The sequence below is a fragment of the Rhineura floridana genome, chromosome 8, assembly GCF_030035675.1.
Source record: "Rhineura floridana isolate rRhiFlo1 chromosome 8, rRhiFlo1.hap2, whole genome shotgun sequence".
Lineage (NCBI taxonomy): Eukaryota > Metazoa > Chordata > Lepidosauria > Squamata > Rhineuridae > Rhineura > Rhineura floridana.
In genome coordinates this window covers 42,570,100-42,588,765 of record NC_084487.1, presented here as the reverse complement: position 1 = coordinate 42,588,765, position 18,666 = coordinate 42,570,100, and the positions used below count along the sequence as shown (strand labels likewise).

The 18,666-nt window shown below is 42.5% G+C and overlaps 1 protein-coding gene across 5 annotated transcripts in view; it reads left to right on the top strand.

Annotated features, from left to right (window-relative positions):
- Positions 1–18,666, top strand: part of ELFN2 (extracellular leucine rich repeat and fibronectin type III domain containing 2) — a 171,738-nt gene that overhangs the window by 145,981 nt on the left and 7,091 nt on the right. The window contains exon 1 of one of the 5 annotated variants that reach the window (XM_061582803.1): positions 17,780–17,837. The exons of the other annotated variants lie outside the window; for them this stretch is intronic. The gene's annotated coding sequence lies outside the window, so the exon portion shown is untranslated. Of the gene's footprint in view, positions 1–17,779; positions 17,838–18,666 lie in introns of those variants that run through there. 5 annotated transcript variants of the gene reach the window in all.

Below are 18,666 nucleotides of genomic sequence, written 5' to 3'. Positions count from 1 at the left end.
AGCCAAAGGCAGCCGGTACTACCTGGAGTTCAGACAAGTGGGGCCTATCTTCACTATAAGGTTATGTATAAAGTGCACATCAGTTTAACTGTCATGGCTTCCACCAAGGAATCCAGGGAATTGTAGGTGGCGGACAGTACATTTTCCCCACTCCCCCAGTTCATTCATAGGTAGTACATTGGGGCAGGCAATTTAGGCAAATTTTTGTGGGACAGGGAAAGTCTGCAAAAGTTTCAGGAGAAATGTACCAGTTAATGATGAGACTGTAGTGTCATGAGGAAGTAGTGTTATGAGGAAGGACCTTAGCTCCATGGGAGAGCATCTGCTTTGCATGTAGAAGGTCCCAGGTTCGATCCCCAGCATCTCAAGGTAGAGCTGGGAGAGACTCCTTTCTGAAAAACTGGGGAGTTGCTGCTACCAGTCAGTGTTGTCAACTCTAAGCTGGATAGACAATTGGTCTGACTTGGTATAAGGCAGCTTCTTCTGTGCTGTGTCCCCTCCACCCGTTTCCCATCAAAACTTGTTTTTTGCCTTAAGAGATTCTCTCGGGGGGGGGGCACCTCTTGGTAGCGACCATTCACTCCCTCCATCCCCACAATCTAATCTCATCTGTTTATTTGTATGCCACTTTCCCACAAGACAATGCCCAAAGTGCCTCACAACATACCAAATGAACAAGAAGGCTGATGGAAGTTGTAGTCCAAAACATCTGGAGGGCACCAGGTTGCAATATGCTGCTGTGAAGGAACTGGCTGAAGGGGTCACTAGCTTGTACTACCAGTTACATGTCTGTGAGGTTTTCATGTTCTTCCCTATCTGCAATACAATGAACTATCCCATCATCCCAATGTGTGGGTGAAATTGGCTCCTCTGCCAAAAGCCAGTGTGAGATGTCTTGTTTTTCCATCCTAACTAACTGTCACCCACCATCATAAGGGCTGCTACACTTTTTGGCTACACTTGCCTATGTTCCAGATGTGCCTAAAGGTGCTTGAAAAGTATGAAACGCTAAATCTGTGTCTTGAATTGATTCATGGCATGTGGTATACCTGGAGGTACAGAAGTGTTTTTTGGGGTTCTGTTTGCCGCCCTGGGCTCCTGCTGGATGGAAGGGCGGGGTATAAATAAAATAATGAATGAAATAAATAAAATAAATAAGAAGTATAACACTTCAGAAATTTATTAAAAACCATTAGAAATAATAATTATTTCATAAATACAAAAAACGCAATCCCTATAACATTGTATAAAACAATACAAATAAGCTAGCCTGATTTAACATCTTAAACTAATCAGCCATGTATAAAACAATACATACAGCTAACCTAATTTAATGCCTTAAACTAAATGGAAGAGACTAATACCAGCATTAAAAAAATAGCAGCTTACAAAACATCACCATGTTCCAGATGGTGCACCTGTATCCAAGTTTGGGTCCAAGACTCAATCTTCAAACATCCAAGGACTCCACCCATCTCTTGCCTGGGGCAGTGAAAACATTCCCCCAGAGGAGCCATATGCCCACCATTATTGTGGGCTCTTACCCCACATGGCAGCCAATAACTTTCCTTCCATGCTTTCCCACCATGCAACATGCATTCCTCCAAGCTGGTGGCCGTAAACAAGGGCTTGGACAGCAGGAGAAAGCCCCAGGACTGACATTATGACATGACATAGCACTGTTCCAAGGGGGTTTCTCGATTTTAAAAAATGGCAGCTCTTACTCCCTCCTCTCACCTTCAGAAAAAAAATCAAGCCAAAAATTCAAACTTTTGGCTTAGCTTTAGTCTTAAGATTGGGTCTTTCTCGTCAGGCCTAGTGCCAGCACATTACATGCTACAGCAAATGCTTGGACTCTGAAGGCTCAGCAGGGTCCACCACTTCTACGGCCTTCTTGGCCTACCCATGGGCCCTCCCCTTTTTTAATTTACCCAGCTCTGATAGGAGCACTGGTCCTGTGCAGCTCAACTTGCCCTTGCTGCCATTATAAGTCCGTAGTGGATGGTATTGCAATTTGGGGAGGGGAGAGAATCCAGTTGAGCTAGGCCGGTGGTCCTGTCAATGCTGCTGGTTACATGCCACTGCTGGGATACCCTCTACTACCACGCACTGGAGGTGGGCATTAGGGGGCACCGGTCCAATCTAATCTGGAACAGGAGGCTTCCATGGGAAGTGGGAATGGCAATTAAACCACAGAGATGGGAAAAAGTCTGGAGTGGCAATCTATTCTCTGGAGACAGAATTTCCTGGTTCCTTTTGTTGCATTTTTATTATTTCAGTCTCTAAACAACTGGGCACTGCTGCCTCTATCTAAATCAGTATCTCAAAGCTGTGGTCAGATGGATGAGAGTGAATAAAGCTATCATTTTTACCCACAGAAATGTTGTTCAGATGTTAACCCAGAAGATAGACACTGTAAGTGTAGTTATTGTAGGTCTGTATATTATTTACAGAGGTCATTGTGTTCTTGGCTACTTGTTTGGAATCAAATGAATCCAGGTAAGAGCCAGTAGAAGAATATAAAGGTATCTATTGAACAGATCTGTGAGATGGTGGGGCTAGAGCCAAAAAGAATGGACCTCTGTGGAAACTCAAATCAGAGTTGAACATTCAGCTTCTCTCCCAAATATTCAAATTCTAATTCATACTCCCAGAGGTGGTCACTGGAAATGTGCCCCCCCTTTAGTTCATCTTAGTTCTATTCAACTTCAGTGAATTGGTTTAATCAATTTAATTCAGTTCTGCACAACTAGTCCGTTTCAACGTTTGTCTTAACTATAAACAGGCATCTGGTCCCCAGTTATATAAGCAAGTTGCATAATGGAGAATCCACAAACAGCCATTTACAAAGTGTTAGGAGGAACAAACAAATTTATGCATTAGATATCTATCTACACACACAGGCTCCCCCAGTGCAGTTTCCCTCATCGAAAATATTCAGAATGGGTAACAATAATTGGCAACTTCTAAAATAGCCATTAAAATCCTGCATACACAGATGAAAATAATACAGGAAGTAAAAGGAACTGACAAAAAAGTAGGAGGGGCTATAAAACTGCCCATGGCCAGATCATGCATAGCCAATTCCTTATATTCAGTTAGATGTGAGATGAACAACAAACACAAATTACATGTTAGCTGATAATTATATTGAACTGGGAATTGATGAATAATAAATACAAAGTTGAGAAAAGTTAAATGACAATGAATAACTGATAGTGCATTATGAATTGGCAAGTAACAAATTGCAAGCTGAAGTATGAAGCAAATTGTACAATGCTGAATGGAGGAATAGTCAATTAAACTGATCACAAAGTATTGAACTGATGCAGGGTTCCTCATATGTTACTAAATTCACTAATAGGCAAAAAACCTTGCGGTTTAGGAACGTACCTATAGCCCACAGATCTTTCTATCAAACTTTAAAAAGCAGGGAAATTGGGCAGCTATAGTGAATGCACCAGGAGACCTGACCTCCTCTCTGAGATATTGTACTGTCCTACAAATTTGTCAAAATGCAAACACAATTTGGGTTGGTCTTTCACAGTCCAATCCTCTTCATGTGTAGCTTGGAAGAATTTGGTAACATGTGCCTCTGAGCATATGGTGAGTGCTGGCAATACCTGCCATCTCCAAAGAAGGAGAATTACATTTTTGTATGTTTGTTGGTGTTCTTACTTTGCTTCATTCCTGTGTTACTATTGTTTCTACAGAAAATCTAATCTAGAAAATTTTATTTCTCTCATTATTCATCCTAGAAACCTGTGTCAAATTTATTTTTATTAATTCAAAGTCTTTTTATTGGTCAGTGTCATATGATGGTGAAGACAGCCTTTTGTGTTTCAAATTTGAGGTTATGTTCTATTTCTATTTTAGGTGTATTGACAGTTGAATCTGAAACTGAACTTTGAAATAAAATCAGACTGATTACAATATGTTGCTACTTCAGGAGTGACTCTAGCTGTTGGAAAAAACAAACTTAGCCTGCCCGAGATGCATGTTTTCAGCCTGCTATGTTTAAACCACTTCATTTAAGGCAAGGTGGGCAGGGTCAATTAAAAACATAGAGCACACCTAGACTTTTGCTGGAATATATTTCACCTTCCACTGTTTTTTCTTGTGCAAACTGAGACACTCCTGATGTCCACTGGAGACTATTTGGCAGAATAGTCAGTTTCATTATTCCACAATTATGTTTGGAGTTTTTTTAGTGTGCATTTTGCAGAGTGTTGCTGTACTCCGCATATTCACAGAAATAGAAGCAAAAGAAAATGATTTCCTATAAGAAACTTCACTAAAATTTCAGAGTAAATCAGACATATTTAAAGAGACTAGCTGAACTATGTCAACTATCTTGTTAATGTTGCTTCCTCCCTGCTAAAACAAGATCAGCACAGCACATGTCTTTTTTCTATTGTTTGGGCTGATTACGGGTGTTGCCACCACTCACCATATGCTCAGAGGCACATGTTACCAAATTCTTCCAAGCTACACAGGAAGTGGATTGGACTGTGAAAGACCAACCCAAATGGTGTTTGCATTTTGACAAATTTGTAGGGCAGTCCAGTATCTCAGAGAGGAGGTCAGGTCTCCTGCTCCCCTGGTGTATTCACTATAGCCGCCTGATTTCCCTGCTTTTTAAAGTTTGATAGAAAGATCTATTGGCTATAGGTACATTCCTGAACCTCAAGGTTTTTTTTGCCTATTAGTGAATTTCTCTGCTTTTTAATCCAGGAGGTAAGAAATGGGACCCTGTGCAAATTTGCTGAGAATGGATTGATCATTTGCAAGCTTATTGAGTTCAGTGGGATTTACTTCCCTGCAATCATGCTTAGGATAGGTGAAACTGATCACAGGGGATGGGGAGGGGAGGAGGAGGGAGGGGAGGAGAACGACAGGTTTGATCATTTGCATGTTTATTGAGTTCAGTGGGATTTACTCCTGTGAAATCATGCTTAGGATAGGTAAAACTGACTGGGAGGGAGGGAAGGAGGGCTGGAGTGCGCAGGGGAGGAGAAAGAAGGAAGAGGGCAGGAGAGGAGGAAGGGAGAGGTGAAGGGAAGGAGGGGAAAGGCAGGTCTGATTATCTGCATGCTTATTGAGCTCAATGGGATTTACTCCTATGCAATCATGGTTAGGATAGGTAAAACTGACCATGGGGGAGGAGGAGGGGGAGGGGGAAGTGGAAGGAGCGGATTGGAGGGGGGCAAAGGAAGGAGGAGTGGAGAGCAGGTTTGATCATTTGCATGCTTATAGAGTTCAATGGTATTTACTCCCGTGCAATCATGCTTAAGTTAGGTAAAACTGACCATGGGGAGGAGGGGGAAAGGGAAGGAGGGGAAGGGGAAGGGGAAGGAGGGGATTGGAAGGGGATGGGGAGGGAGGGGCAAGAGGGAGGGGATAGGAGGGAGGAGAAGGGAGGGTGGGTTTGATCGTTTGCATACTTTTTGAGTTCAGTGGGATTTATTTCTGTGCAATCATGTTTGAAAATGGAAATGGACTGCCTTCAAGTCGATCCTGATTTATGGCGACCCTATGAATAGGGTTTTCATGGTACGCAGTATTCAGATGTGGTTTACCATTGCCTTCCTCTGAGGCTGAGAGGCAGTGACTGGCCCAAGGTCACCCAGTGAGCTTTATGGCTATCTGGGGATTTGAACCCTGATCTCCCAGGTCATAGTCCAACAGTGACCCGGGGAAGGGGCAGGAAGGGGAGGGGGAGGGGCAAGGAGTGTAGAAGGAGGGGGAGGGTGGGCACTGGGCAGAGGGGAAGCCCCTTTCCTTTCCAGAAGGAAAACACTGTGAACAGTATCTTGGCTTTTCAATATTTCCCCTACCTTTATATTCTACAGCAGGTACATGCAGCCTCCCACCCAAATTTAAACCAAAGCTGTCCCTGGCCACATCCACACCAGGCCTTTATTTCACTTTGGACAGTCATGGCTTCTCTCAAAGAATCCTGGGAAGTGTAGTTAGTGAAGAGTGCTGAGAGTTTCTATTCCCCTGACAGACCTTCAATCAGAGTGGCTGACTGTTAAACCAGTCTGGCCACTGGAGCTCTGTCAGTGGAGTAAGAATCTCCTCTCAGCACCCTTCACAAACTACACTTCCCAGGATTCTCTGAGGGAAGCCATGAGTGTCTCATGTGAAATCAAAGTCTGATGTGGGTGTGGCCCCCTGATTAGGCAAGCCAAGCAGCTGTGAGTCTGGCTTTTAGAACATTGACTGTTGGTTGTTACTGAGCATGCCCCACACTATCATTGAATTCAAGCCAAAATTTCTTAAATTAATTAAAAACCAGCCAGGCATTTTTTAACTTTTAAACTGCAGAAGATGAAGGTCAGAGTATGGGGCAAGGTCAGTAATAGGATTACAGGTACTCTGTGAACATGGCTGATTTTTAATGAATTTCAACAGATTATGAGAACTCTTGTCAGAAAAAAGTCCAAAAGGGCTCTGTGATTTTTTTTCTCCCTTTTTATACTTTGAACTCTCCATTCTCTCTGACTGCTTTGTGTATTGCCATGAAAATTGAGGGGGTTGTTAACCAAGCGTTGCTGAGTCCAGGACTATAAGTTTTGTAAGGTTTTGTTTTGAAATGAGCTTATGGGAAGCATCAGAATGGCATGGGGGTATTTTCAATTTAACATTGCAGAATGTGAAAAATCCACGCTCTCGTGGCTGTATAATAAATCACACAACCCTAAATTAAATAGGTCTCCTATGTCCCTCATCCCACACAAATCCTTAGGTATAGCCACCTCACTTGAATACTGGGGACAGGCAACCAGAGGCTTGGGGGCAAAATCCATCACCCTCCCCAAAAAATCATCCTCTAAAAGCTTCCTATGTGGTCCTCAGAATAGCCCCAGATCTCAAGGACCCCTCAAACATACATACTAGGGGTGGATACATCCATCAATTTCCAGTCCATCTCAGTTTAGCATTTGTTTATTCATAAGCTCATTCTGCCCTTTTTCTGCACAAATCTATTCATTTTTTTAAAAAAAAGGTTTGAAGATTCATGTCTAAATGCTTATTTTATCATAAAATACTATCTAAATACATTTTGTCTCAATGAACGCCTTTTAAAATGCATTTTGTCATAAAATATGCTCTCTCTCTCTCTCTCTCTCTAAACATTTTGATACATTTTTTCTGAGCTGAGAACTGTATTGCAAAATTTGGAGAAGTATGAAATGCGAAGGTTAATTACATCCCAATTTGTGTATTGTTAGTCTGGGAGGTACAAATTAGACCAGTTTGCTTAAAAATGTGGACAAATGAATTTCTCTTCCATCCCCAATACACACACAGGCACACACTAACAAATATCCTCAGCTGCTTCCTTCCATGTGGAAAAGTAGGCAAAGAGCTCTTTTAACCTCCTCTCCCTTCCAGAAGGATAGCAACTGAGGTTCTGTAGGAATTCTCCCATTGTGCACCTCCGCTGCCTGCTTCCTTGTGCAAGCCAAAATTCGGCTAAATGCAATTGTAGTGCAATCCTATGCATGTTTACTCAGAAGCAAGTCCCAATCGTGTACAGAGAAAGTACTCTTTATGCTGCTGAAAGCTATATATTTACTGAATTCCTGATGTGAGACAAGCAGGAAAAAGAAACTGTTCTCAGAACTTGAAATGGAGTTTAGGTATTGCCTGGGCAGGGCTGGCCCCAGGCATGCTGGAGCCCTTGGGCATCAGCTTGCCCCGGCATGTGCACTTGTGTGTGCGTGCACACGGCCCCCACCACACCCATTATCTGTCTCCGCTTCCCCTTCCCTTGGAGCTACAGGGGCCCCTGAGGGGCCCCTCCGCTCCCCTCCCGCTATCCGTGGCAACAGCTGCGGATCACAGGGCAGGAGCTTCCGCTTGCCCAGCATTCCCTCACCCCACCTACCTGTCTCCTGTCTTTTAGCATTGCCATTAACCAAGATGGCGGACATGGTTTCCCTAAAAGGATGAAGCCTCCACTGCCATATTGGTTGACGGCACGTGTGCGTGCATCTCTGCCATCAACCAAGATGGTGGCAGGGGCTTTAGCACCTTAGGGAAACCTCTGCCACCATCTTCATTAAGGACAATGCTAAAAGGCAGGAGACAGGTAGGTGGGGCGAGGGAATGGTGGGCAGGCGTAAGCTCCTGCCCTGCGATCCGTGGCTGTCGCTGCGGATCATGAAAGGGGAGCAGAGGGACCCCTTAGGGGCCCCTGTAGCTCCAAGGGCCCTCAGGCCAGTGCCCCACCTGGCCGTCCTTTAGAACCAGCCCTGTGCCTGCGGATCAACAAAGTTTGTCAATCACAACCCTGACTTCACTTATTGGCTAAAAACCTGAAAGGGCAGGGATTAGAGCAACCAGTACTAACAGAAGTTGTGTGTGGGGGGGGTGGCTGACATTTTGGTTTATATCTTTTGAACCAGACCTCCTAGAAACTTACTTTTTTAAAAAAGGAAAGCTAAGAGTCCAGAGATTAAGGTGACTCACCCAGAAGGGACCCCCAAAAACCGGAGTCTCTGGGTGAAAACAAGACACCTGGCAATCCTAGCTGTTAGTATCACAGCTTCCTCTTTTGCAAGGAACTATGGGGATTATAATTTTCAAACCTTCACAAAAGAACTGCTTCAGAGTTCCTTGGGGAAGTCACAACACTTAACACAGTTTGGAACTGATTTTAGTGAGGTACGTAGTCAAGTTGCAATGTAAATGACTAACCTGTGATCTACTGACATGAACCTAAACTGGCTAGTCCTTACTGAACCACCCAAACAGTGATACTCTGGCCACATTCATACCATATATTTATTCCACTTTAAACAGTCATGGCATTCCCCCCAAAGAATCTTGGGAACTGTAGTTTGTGACGGGTGCTGAGAGTTGTTAAGTGACCCATATTCCTCTCACAGACCTACAGTTGCTTGAGTGGTTTAACAGAGAGTCCTTCTCCCCAGAGAACTCTGGGAATTGTACCTGTGTGAGGGAAATAGGGGGTCTCCTACAACTCTCAGCATCCTTCATAAATGACCCTTCCCAGGATTCTTTGGGAGAAGCCGTGACTGTTTAAAGTGGAATAATAGTGGAATAAATGTATGGTGTGAATGTGGCCTATGTCTATCAGATGATGCTCTGTGTGAATCTAGAACTGCAATTCCTTGTATGTGCGTTCAGCATCACTTAAGGTCAATTTGAAAGCTCACTTTACTCATAAGCTTCCATTGAAAGGAAAAGAGGAATCTACTACATTAAATGCCAGGCCATTAGAGTCCTGCCCACCCCACTTCCTTTTTCAGAAGCATAGCTTGATCAGGATGGGTGTGTACATTTTTGGGACCTTTATGGGAGTAAATCAGTCCTCCAAGTGCTGGGGGTGTGTGGAGTTGTTGCTAAGCCCAATTTCATTCATCATACACCTGGAGAAATCACTTTATAGCCACCCAGCCTCCCAGCTGTGTTGGGCCTGGATCATATTTCTCCACAGTAAGCCCTATCATATTTTATATTCCCTGGGACAGAGATGCTGCTTTTCAGTCCTTGGCAGTCTATGGCTTCTGACAAGTGAGAGAAAGGCTGTAGCCAAATGGAGTCAGCATCTTTTTTGGGCGGTACTAAGGGGCACTGGGCTGCTTCCCCTCATTACCGATCTCTCTTTGGCTGAGCTGATTTATAGCAGGGACTCTGCTATCTTGGCAGAAGGGGGACTGTACTGCTGTCCTCCATTCCTCTCCTCCCTCACCCATGAGTGATGGATGGTCTCCGAGGTTTGATGATGGGAGCAGGTTGTTCCTGCAGACCTCCGTGTCAAAAAACAAAACAAGAGGAGAGCAAAGGATCAGGAGGGTCTAGGTCACTGAGGAGAAGGGGAGGTCAATGAGTTTTGCTCCCTTGATTTGCTGACTCACAAAAGTTTGACTGAATAAGAACTCTGCTAGTGTTGTGCGAGAGGAACTGGAGAGATGTCCTTTTTGCTTATTCCTGCCATCTCCTGCGGGAACAGGGACAGGAGGAAAAAAGGAAAAAAGCAGGTTGGACCCAGTTTCAAATTCTTCCTCAGCTGTGAATTCATTTAGTAATTCTGGGAGGAAATCAGAGAGTTCTCCTCTGATTGTTAAGATAACAGGTCAGAGAAAGCGCAGCCTTTGTCTGATATCACTAGTCCCTAGGCACACTGGTGAAGAGTTACTCCGTAATAGTTATGAACTAGATGTCTTACTAGGATGGAAGGAGCTACTTCCATCCATTAATCTTGGTTGCAGTCCAGCAGGCAAGAATGATCTGGGGCAAAGTAAACAAGGGTCTTTTAGGTAGGTGTGCTGTCTGGAAGGGCAGGGATAGAGCTGAAGTGTCAGACCACCCTCCTCCTCTTCTTTAGCTTTAATCCTGGGTTGGAGATGAGGCATGTCCTGGGTCTACCCCATTCCATTGTCGGTGCTTCCATCCATGGTTTGTTTCCTGAGTGTGTGGAAGATAGTGCTGCAGAGACGCTAGCTTGCCCTGAGCAGACTGGGGCCTCATATTTTACTGCTGCTGTTGTTGTTTAAGGTTTAATGCAACTAATGATATCTAGTTGATGTAGAGAGCATAGAAGCAGCACCTGCCCTCCCCCAATTGACAGTAGATGGACAAGAGAGAGATGTCTGGAGAGGTCAGGGATTGGCAAAAGAGTAATGGGGTTAGGATAGGTAAGAGTCAAGTGGAAGCAGAAAACAAAGTCAGGTTGACACAGGAAATACTTTGCAAGACGTGTAGGGAATATGAAAGGGGAAAGGAAAAAGAAAGGGAAGATATGATTGGAGAAACAGATGAAGGGTTTAAACATGAGGACTAGAAGCTTGCATTTGATGTGAACAGAAAACAGACAGTGCTGGTATGTGGTAGGGGACAGCCATAAGGAGAAAAAAGGACTGTGCATGAGACTACTGCATAAAGAAAGTAGTTCATGCAAAAATGACCATAAAACAGAATGAATTGTTAAAGAGAAAAAAGGCCAGGTTGCCAATGTACAAGCTTTTTTAACAGAGCCATCAGGGGCATAAAATGGACAAAATATATGTGGCAGGAGGATGAACAAAAAGTGTAATGAAGAGAGTGAAGGGAATGAGGAAGGGGCAGGGAGCTGGAGACGGGCGTGAGCAAATTAGTGTCTAGATTCTTTGGAGATTTACTTGAACATTACTTATTTAATTTATGTATTATGTCTTTTATTTGTCAGATTTATGTCCCACTCTTTCACCAAGGTGCTCAGAGTGATTTACAAAGGCAGCTCCCATCTAGGTACTGCTTAGGTCCACCCCAGCTTCAGGAACTGTATCCTATGGCTGCAGGCCATTTTGCAATGCAGGACTTCACCAATATGGACTCTGATTTGGCAATAAAACCTTAGGAATCGGAAGCTTTTGTATTGTCTCTCTCACTGCTAGGCTTGTCCTTCCTCAGCCACGTTCCCTGTCTCCTCCTTTTGGCTTTCCATTTTGGGTTACTGAATATTTAGCTTTCCCCAGCTCAATCTGTGATCCTTTAATCCAGTTGTCCTAGTAATTCTGCAGACCCACATCAGATCAGATCTCTCTCTCTCTCTTTCTCTGTGGTGTGTGTGTGTGTGTGTGTGTGTGCACACAGAGATTAAGTTAAGTTCCTCAAGGGCCTGCATTTTTCCCTTCCTGCCCTCTCCTTCATTCTGTTTTTCTGCCCTTTTAATCTTTATATTGGAAATGGGGGGGAGGGGGTGTTGCTATACCAGAAAAGGATTTAGTGATAGTGTTAAACATCACCCACACCATAACTTTAAAGCACATGGCTTCCCCTGAAGAATCCTGGGAATTGTAGCTTACCCCCAGAGCTTGGAAGATTACTTTTAAAAAGTAATAAATTACAGTTACAATTACTTTGCAAAAAAAGGTAGTAATTACCATTACAATTGCGATTGCTCTGAAAGTAACTGATTACTTTACTTTTTCACAAAAGTTATCACTACAATTACATTTCAGTTACTTTTTTTTAAAAAAAACACCTACAAGGTGCTGGCCTTGGCTGCTGCAGATTTAAGTAGCCTAAAACAATATTAAAAATACACACACACACAGGGGATAGTAGAATATTTTTTTTATCCATACGATTAACAGAATGGTGTAATAGAATCTCACATCCCCCACCCCCCAAGCAATGATGATACCCCAACACTTGAAATCAAATTTTACACCTGAAATGCTGCTTTTATAATACATTTCTGTTATGTCTGAAAAGACATCTGTTATGTCTCAGCTGGCGAACTGCTCAGTCAGTCCATACCAGGTGGGTTGCTGCAGTGCCTTTTTATTGCTTGCTCTGTCAGTACAAGCACAAGCCTCAGCAGCTAGAATCTCTCTCTTATGGGCTGGGTGGGAAAGCACCCCCCCCTTTTCAGCCTACTCACTAGCCTGGAAGAAATTCCACTCACCTATCTGGAATTCCTGGTCACCAAAGGTGACCAAGTGAGCATTTAAATACAACATTGATGTAATGTAAATGTACTGCCTTCAAGTCGATTCCGACTTATGGCGACCCTATGAATACTGCTGAGAGGCAGTGACTGGCCCAAGGTCACCCAGTGAGCTTCATGGCTATGTGGGGATTTGAACCCTGGTCTCCCAGGTCGAGGTCCAGCACCTTAACCACTACACCACACTGGCTCTCACAAGATTGATATACATCTTGAAATTTTTACCATCCTCCCTAATATTCTCAATTCTATTGTAGCGAGAGAGAGAAAAGGGAGGGGAAGACAACTTGTGGTGTCCCATGTGAATGCTTGACTGCATGTGAGAAATAAATTTCAATACATAATAAAAATAACTTTATTAAAATTCATCAAAGTAGAACTGCAAATCAGTTCTAAGATTATATTACATGATTATACTACTTTTTAATATATATATCTCCTGTTAGGACATTGGAATATGTTTGCCCAATTCAAGTCTTTGATTGGGGGGCATTATTTTTTCTGTTAAGGATTAATGATATTTACAATCAAAGCTTACTGTACAGTTAGATTCCAAATCTATTTTTATGCATAAGCGTGTTTTAATATTGCCTGCAAAATATGCATAGTTTAAACATGCTGTCAGTATTAATAAAAAATTTAAAAAAATATTTTTAAGCAAAGCGAAAGTGGAGAGTGTGAACAAATGCTGTGGATACCTTTTCTGTGTACAAATCATGTTCTTGTGCTGCCAGCAGAAACAGATTTGAATGAAAGCTACAAAGATATAACAGGATGGATAAATTACCAATGAAAGGTGCAATCTACCCAGCAGTGCTAATACGCAGTATTAACTCATGTTGATAAGGCTGTGCTTCTTGCACAAACCTCATTGAAATAATCAGAGAACAAACAGCAGCATTAGGTAGATTGTACTTAATAGATGAGAACTGCATTTCAAATGTGACGTTTTGATAACTGTAAAATAAGCAGAAAGTCAAATGTTATCCAAAAGTGTACTTGACTGCTGTACACTTTGGAGGTATTTAAAAGTATTTACTAGTAGATTTAATCAAATGTAAAGATGTATCACTGAACACTAAAGTCAGGACTCGGAGCATTCAGACCATGGTATTCTCAATCTCTATGTATGGATGTGAAAGTTGAACAGTGAAAAAAGCGGGTAAGAAAAAAATCAACTCATTTGAAATGTGGTGTTGGAGGAGAGCTTTGCACATACTGTGGACTGCAAAAAAGACAAATAATTGGGTGTTAGAACAAATTAAACCAGAACTGTCACTAGAAGCTAAAATGATAAAACAGGTTATCATACTTTGGACACATAATGAGAAGACATGATTCACTAGAGAAGACAATAATGCTGGGGAAAACAGAAGGAAGTAGAAAAAGCGGAAGGCCAAACAAGAGATGGATTGATTCCATAAAAGAAGCCACAGACTTGAACTTACAAGATCTGAACAGGGTGGTTCATAACAGATGCTCTTGGAGGTCCACACTAAATAGCATGGGGGGCAATAGAGGTAAAAAAATCAACTAAAATTTAAGAGGCTTGACAAAATAAAAATGTTTGCCTGACACCAAAGAGATGCAAAGGTAGAAGTCACATAAGCTTCCATGGGGACAGGGTTCCCAAGATAGAATGCAGCTCTCCATCTAACGTCAAACAATGAGCACCAAGAGAAGGGCCTCTGATAGCAATCTTACTGCATGGACAGGTATATGGAAGGCGGTGGCCTTTCAGGTACCAAGTCATGTCACAGATCTTTAGAAAGGTCAGCACCCGCACTTTAAATTGGACTTAAGAGGTAGAGGGGCAACTGATGGTGTTTCAAAATTGACTGAGACTAATGTTGCTGTAACTTTTATTTTAGAAATTGTTTTTAACAATCTCTGAAATTACAGATGCAAATATAATTAATCTAATAATATAAACATAACAAACTGCTTCATCCTTGATGACACCATTACAGGAACAGATGTATTCAGACTTACTACTGCTGAATATTGCCATCTAATACTAGTCCAATATACAAAAATATCTGCCAGAGTAACTTATTCATGGGGTACTACTTTTGACAGTATCCTACACCAAAATAAGCATTGGGCTAGGAAAGATTCGATTCCATCTCAAAAAGGCCATTCTCCAAAGGAAATAGGAGTTTTAGGAATATACATTACTAAACACCTTGTGGGGAGGGGGAGGCATTCTTCTGAAGGTGTGTGGATGTATATAATTTGGGATGGCCCAAAGCGTATTCTTCATTTTCTCCATATTTTGGCTGCTAGTACCATGGATAATGTTCTGCACCTAAGAAAACTACTGAGCCAGACATGATTTAATGCCATTTCACAGAGGGCAGTCTCCTGCATGTGTGATTTTGGAATGGCCCAAAGCATACTGTGGGTGCTAGAGGCGCTCTGTCTCTGATGTAAGAGGCTGTGTATGTATGCATATAGAGCAAATGTGTGCATTTTGATTGGTGAAAATTATTGTGGATTTCAAAGGGGAAAGTCCCCCACTCAAGGGGGTTTACTATATGGAGTAGACCAAAGCTTATCTGGGGATTGAATGAGTTCACTGCATACATTTCTGTTGCAAGGAACTGATAGCTGACAGGATGAATTGCTGGGGATTTTAAAAAGAGATACATGAAATATCCATACTAATAACTGATTGTCACGTTATTCCACATCAAAAAGCTTCATAGCAAGGTACTCCGACCTTTATGGGCCCAGAAGCACATTTAGAGAAACTGCATTAGACACCATACAATGCCATTTTCCCAAAAGTAAATCAGTAACAGGCAAAGCAACTACATGCACTCCAAAACAAAACGGAGATTATAGTCAATCCTCCCCCAAAAGCTCATTTTTTAAAGGTAGGTGCAGGCCTTGACAGGCACTTGGGGGGGGTTGAGGGTGCTACCAGATTAGGGACTGCAGCTTTGAAAAGTATCAGCTGGTGGATGGCTGGAGCTGATCACCCCTTGGTGGCTGAGAATGCTTTTTTTTAACTGTGCAGATGCCACACTTTGTGCAAGCAACAGCTTGGTAAGTGCACAGGACCAGAAAGACCTGTGCAAGCAGATGGGGGGGCAGCAGGCACGAGTGGGGGATGAGTGGGGGGGCAATGGGATGAGTGGAAGGGGGAAACAGGACGAGCGGGGGAGGGGACGAGCAGGGGGCAGTGGGACAAACAGTGAGGCAATGGGATGAGCGGAGGAGACAACGGGACGAGAGGAGGAGCAGCGGGATGAGTGGGGGCAGTGGGATGAGCGGGGGCAGTGGCACGAGTGGGGGAGGCAACAGGATGAGCGGAGGGGGTGGCGGGACTAGTGGAGGGGGCAATGAGATAAGTGGGGGAGGCAATGGGACGAGCAGGGGGGACGGGACTAGTGGAGGTGGCAACAGGACAAGCGGGGGAGGCAATGGGACGACCAGAGGGGGCAGCAGGATGAGCGGAGGGGGCAGCAGGACAAGTGGGGGGCAACAGGATGAGCAGAGGGGGTGGCAGGATGAGCAGGGGATGGCAGGGCGAACGGGCTGGAAAGGGTAACACACACACATCACTCATCTCCATTCTGCTACTGCTGCCTTCTCCTCCTTTATCCTTGCCCTCCGGCGTGGTCTGGCTCTCGACTTCCTTCCTCTTGCCTTCTAACAGAGCACGATGGAAGGAAGAGCAACGCTGTGCAGAAGCCTAGTTTGAGGCACATGTCTTTCGTCTACCAATCAGAGGAGCAGAAGACTCCCCCTGCTCCCCCTCCCCCAGTAACATCCAAACCTAACTCGGGAAACATTACAGTTCCTGCTAAAAAGTAGGGAAATTGCTAGTTGTTCTATTACTAGCAAAATGTAATGAAGTTACCCACTCGTTACTTTAAAAAGTAAAGAATTACAAGTAACTCATTATTTCTAACAAGTTACTTCCAAGCTCTGCTTACCCCTCACTAGGGATGGGATCCATTGGCTGGTACCATTTCGAAAACATGCTGTCGACCTTACAGGCCGGTATCAATTCGAGTTCGTGCTTGGCCTGCTAGCCTCTGCTTTTCCTGATCTGGTTTTTCCCTTCCAAAAAATATTGATATCAGTATCAATATTTTAAAGGAAATATCAATATTTTTAAAGAAAATATTGAGGAAAGGAAATAAAGATAAAATTTATCATTTTAAAATCAACTTTTTAAAGGTGTTTTTTAAAAAAAATAAATCAATTTTTAAAAATAGCTGCAGAAAATTGCTACATAAAAATCTGATCCTCAACAATAAGTGAATTAATGGAAACCTCTGTGCCAAAACCGATTCGGGCAGAATTCTAGCACACCCCTACCCCTCATAGAGCTACAGTTCCCAGCAACCTTAACAAACTACAGTTCCTAGGATTCTTTGGGGAAAGTCTTGTGCTTTAAATGTATAGTAAAGGTCTGTCTGAAAAACAAAATAAGGGAAAGGAAAAGAAAAGAAAGGAAAGGAATCACCTGAGAATCTAATGAGAGCTCATGTTTGTTTAAAATATGTTTAGGTGACCTTTTAGGACCATGCCCTCACAAAAGTGGTTTACATGATATAAACACAGCATGTAGAATCACATAATTGATGAAAACGCAGTTGTCATGATATCAGAAAAGTTAGCAATAGAAATAAGTAATAAAATAGTAGTAAAACAACAATAACAATAATATTCAGCCCAAAATAATACCTAGGGTGGCCGCTGCCATATTGCCTCAAAAGAGGACACAGATTTGCATAAAAAGTTGCATATGCTTAATGTATATGTATATATGCAAATTTAAAAATTACTGACCAGGTGATTCATAAGCCTGCCCCATCTGCTGTCCAAGTGCTAACTGTGTTGATGTGCAACTTCCAGGCACCTGCTCTCCCATCTTAGAGTTCTGTATCTTTAAACCTGACATATCGGACAGCAGTGAAAAGGGAGGATTCCTTCCCCTAGACCAGCCTTTCCCAACCAGTGTGCCTCCAGATGTTGTTGGACCACAACTCCCATCAGCCTCAGCCAGCATTGCCAATGGTCAGGAAAGTTCAGAGTTGTGGTCCAACAACATCTGGAGGCACACTGGTTGGGAAAGGCTGACCTAGACTAATCCTCAGACAGTCTATCAAATAAAGGACTGTCCTCTGAAAAATAGGACGCATGACCATCTTAATAATATTATTAAAACGAATGAAACAATTTACCATCAGATCAAGCAGCAACGGTATAACATACTTTCAAGAAAAACAACTTGAAACAAATAGGTATTTAAGGCTTGTAATGATGGGCCCATACAAACTGCAATTCAAATACAGTTCCACAAAGAGGAGCACCGCTGAAAAAGCACAGTCTTATGCATGTTTACTAGGAAGTAAGTTATATTGTCTTCAGTAGTAAGTATGTTTAGGATTGCAGGCTTGAGCAGCTAAAAAGACATACTCATTCTCTCTTTTTAACAATTCTTTCTGGTTTAAGTTAGCAGTACCTCCCTCTGATCAGTAGAGGACTTGTCTTTCCGTCAGGGCTGATTGAAAAATGTAACACAGATGTTTAAGCTACTACTTTCTTGCTCAGTAGTACCATATCAGAGTGCAGTCTGGAACACCATATTTCTCTTCTCATTTTTCTCTTGCTCAGTACACATTGCACTTCTTCTGTGGCTGGGATGTATTTCTCCACCCCTAGTTTTTTTAAAAAAAAAGTTAGGAATATTCCACAAGTCTTTTTAAAATGTAAACTTCCAAATGAAGTTCCTTAAACAAAAACCTTTGAGAATATCACAACTTTACATATGGGATACAATGAGGGATGTAAAACTTAATTATAAATAATGTGTATAAACTGATCACAAATTAAGGTGATATTTTATGGAGCACCGTAAGTTAAAATGAATCAAAATTACTCACATTTTTGTGTTTCCGATGCAAGCCAAAAAAAGTTTCCTTGTTCAGTGATTTTTAATTATTTCATGTCTTTTGGAGCCTCTCTTTGGAATGCTTTGGATTTTTTTTAATAACACTTTCTTCTTGGGAGGAAGGGTGGGATATGAATCTAATAAATAAATAAATACTGTAGCCAGCACGGATTTTTCGCATTCTGCAATGTTAAATTGAAAATAGCCCTCATGCCATTCTGCTGCTTCCCATAAGCACATTCCAAAACAAAACTTTACAAAACTCCAAAATGCTTGCTTAACAACC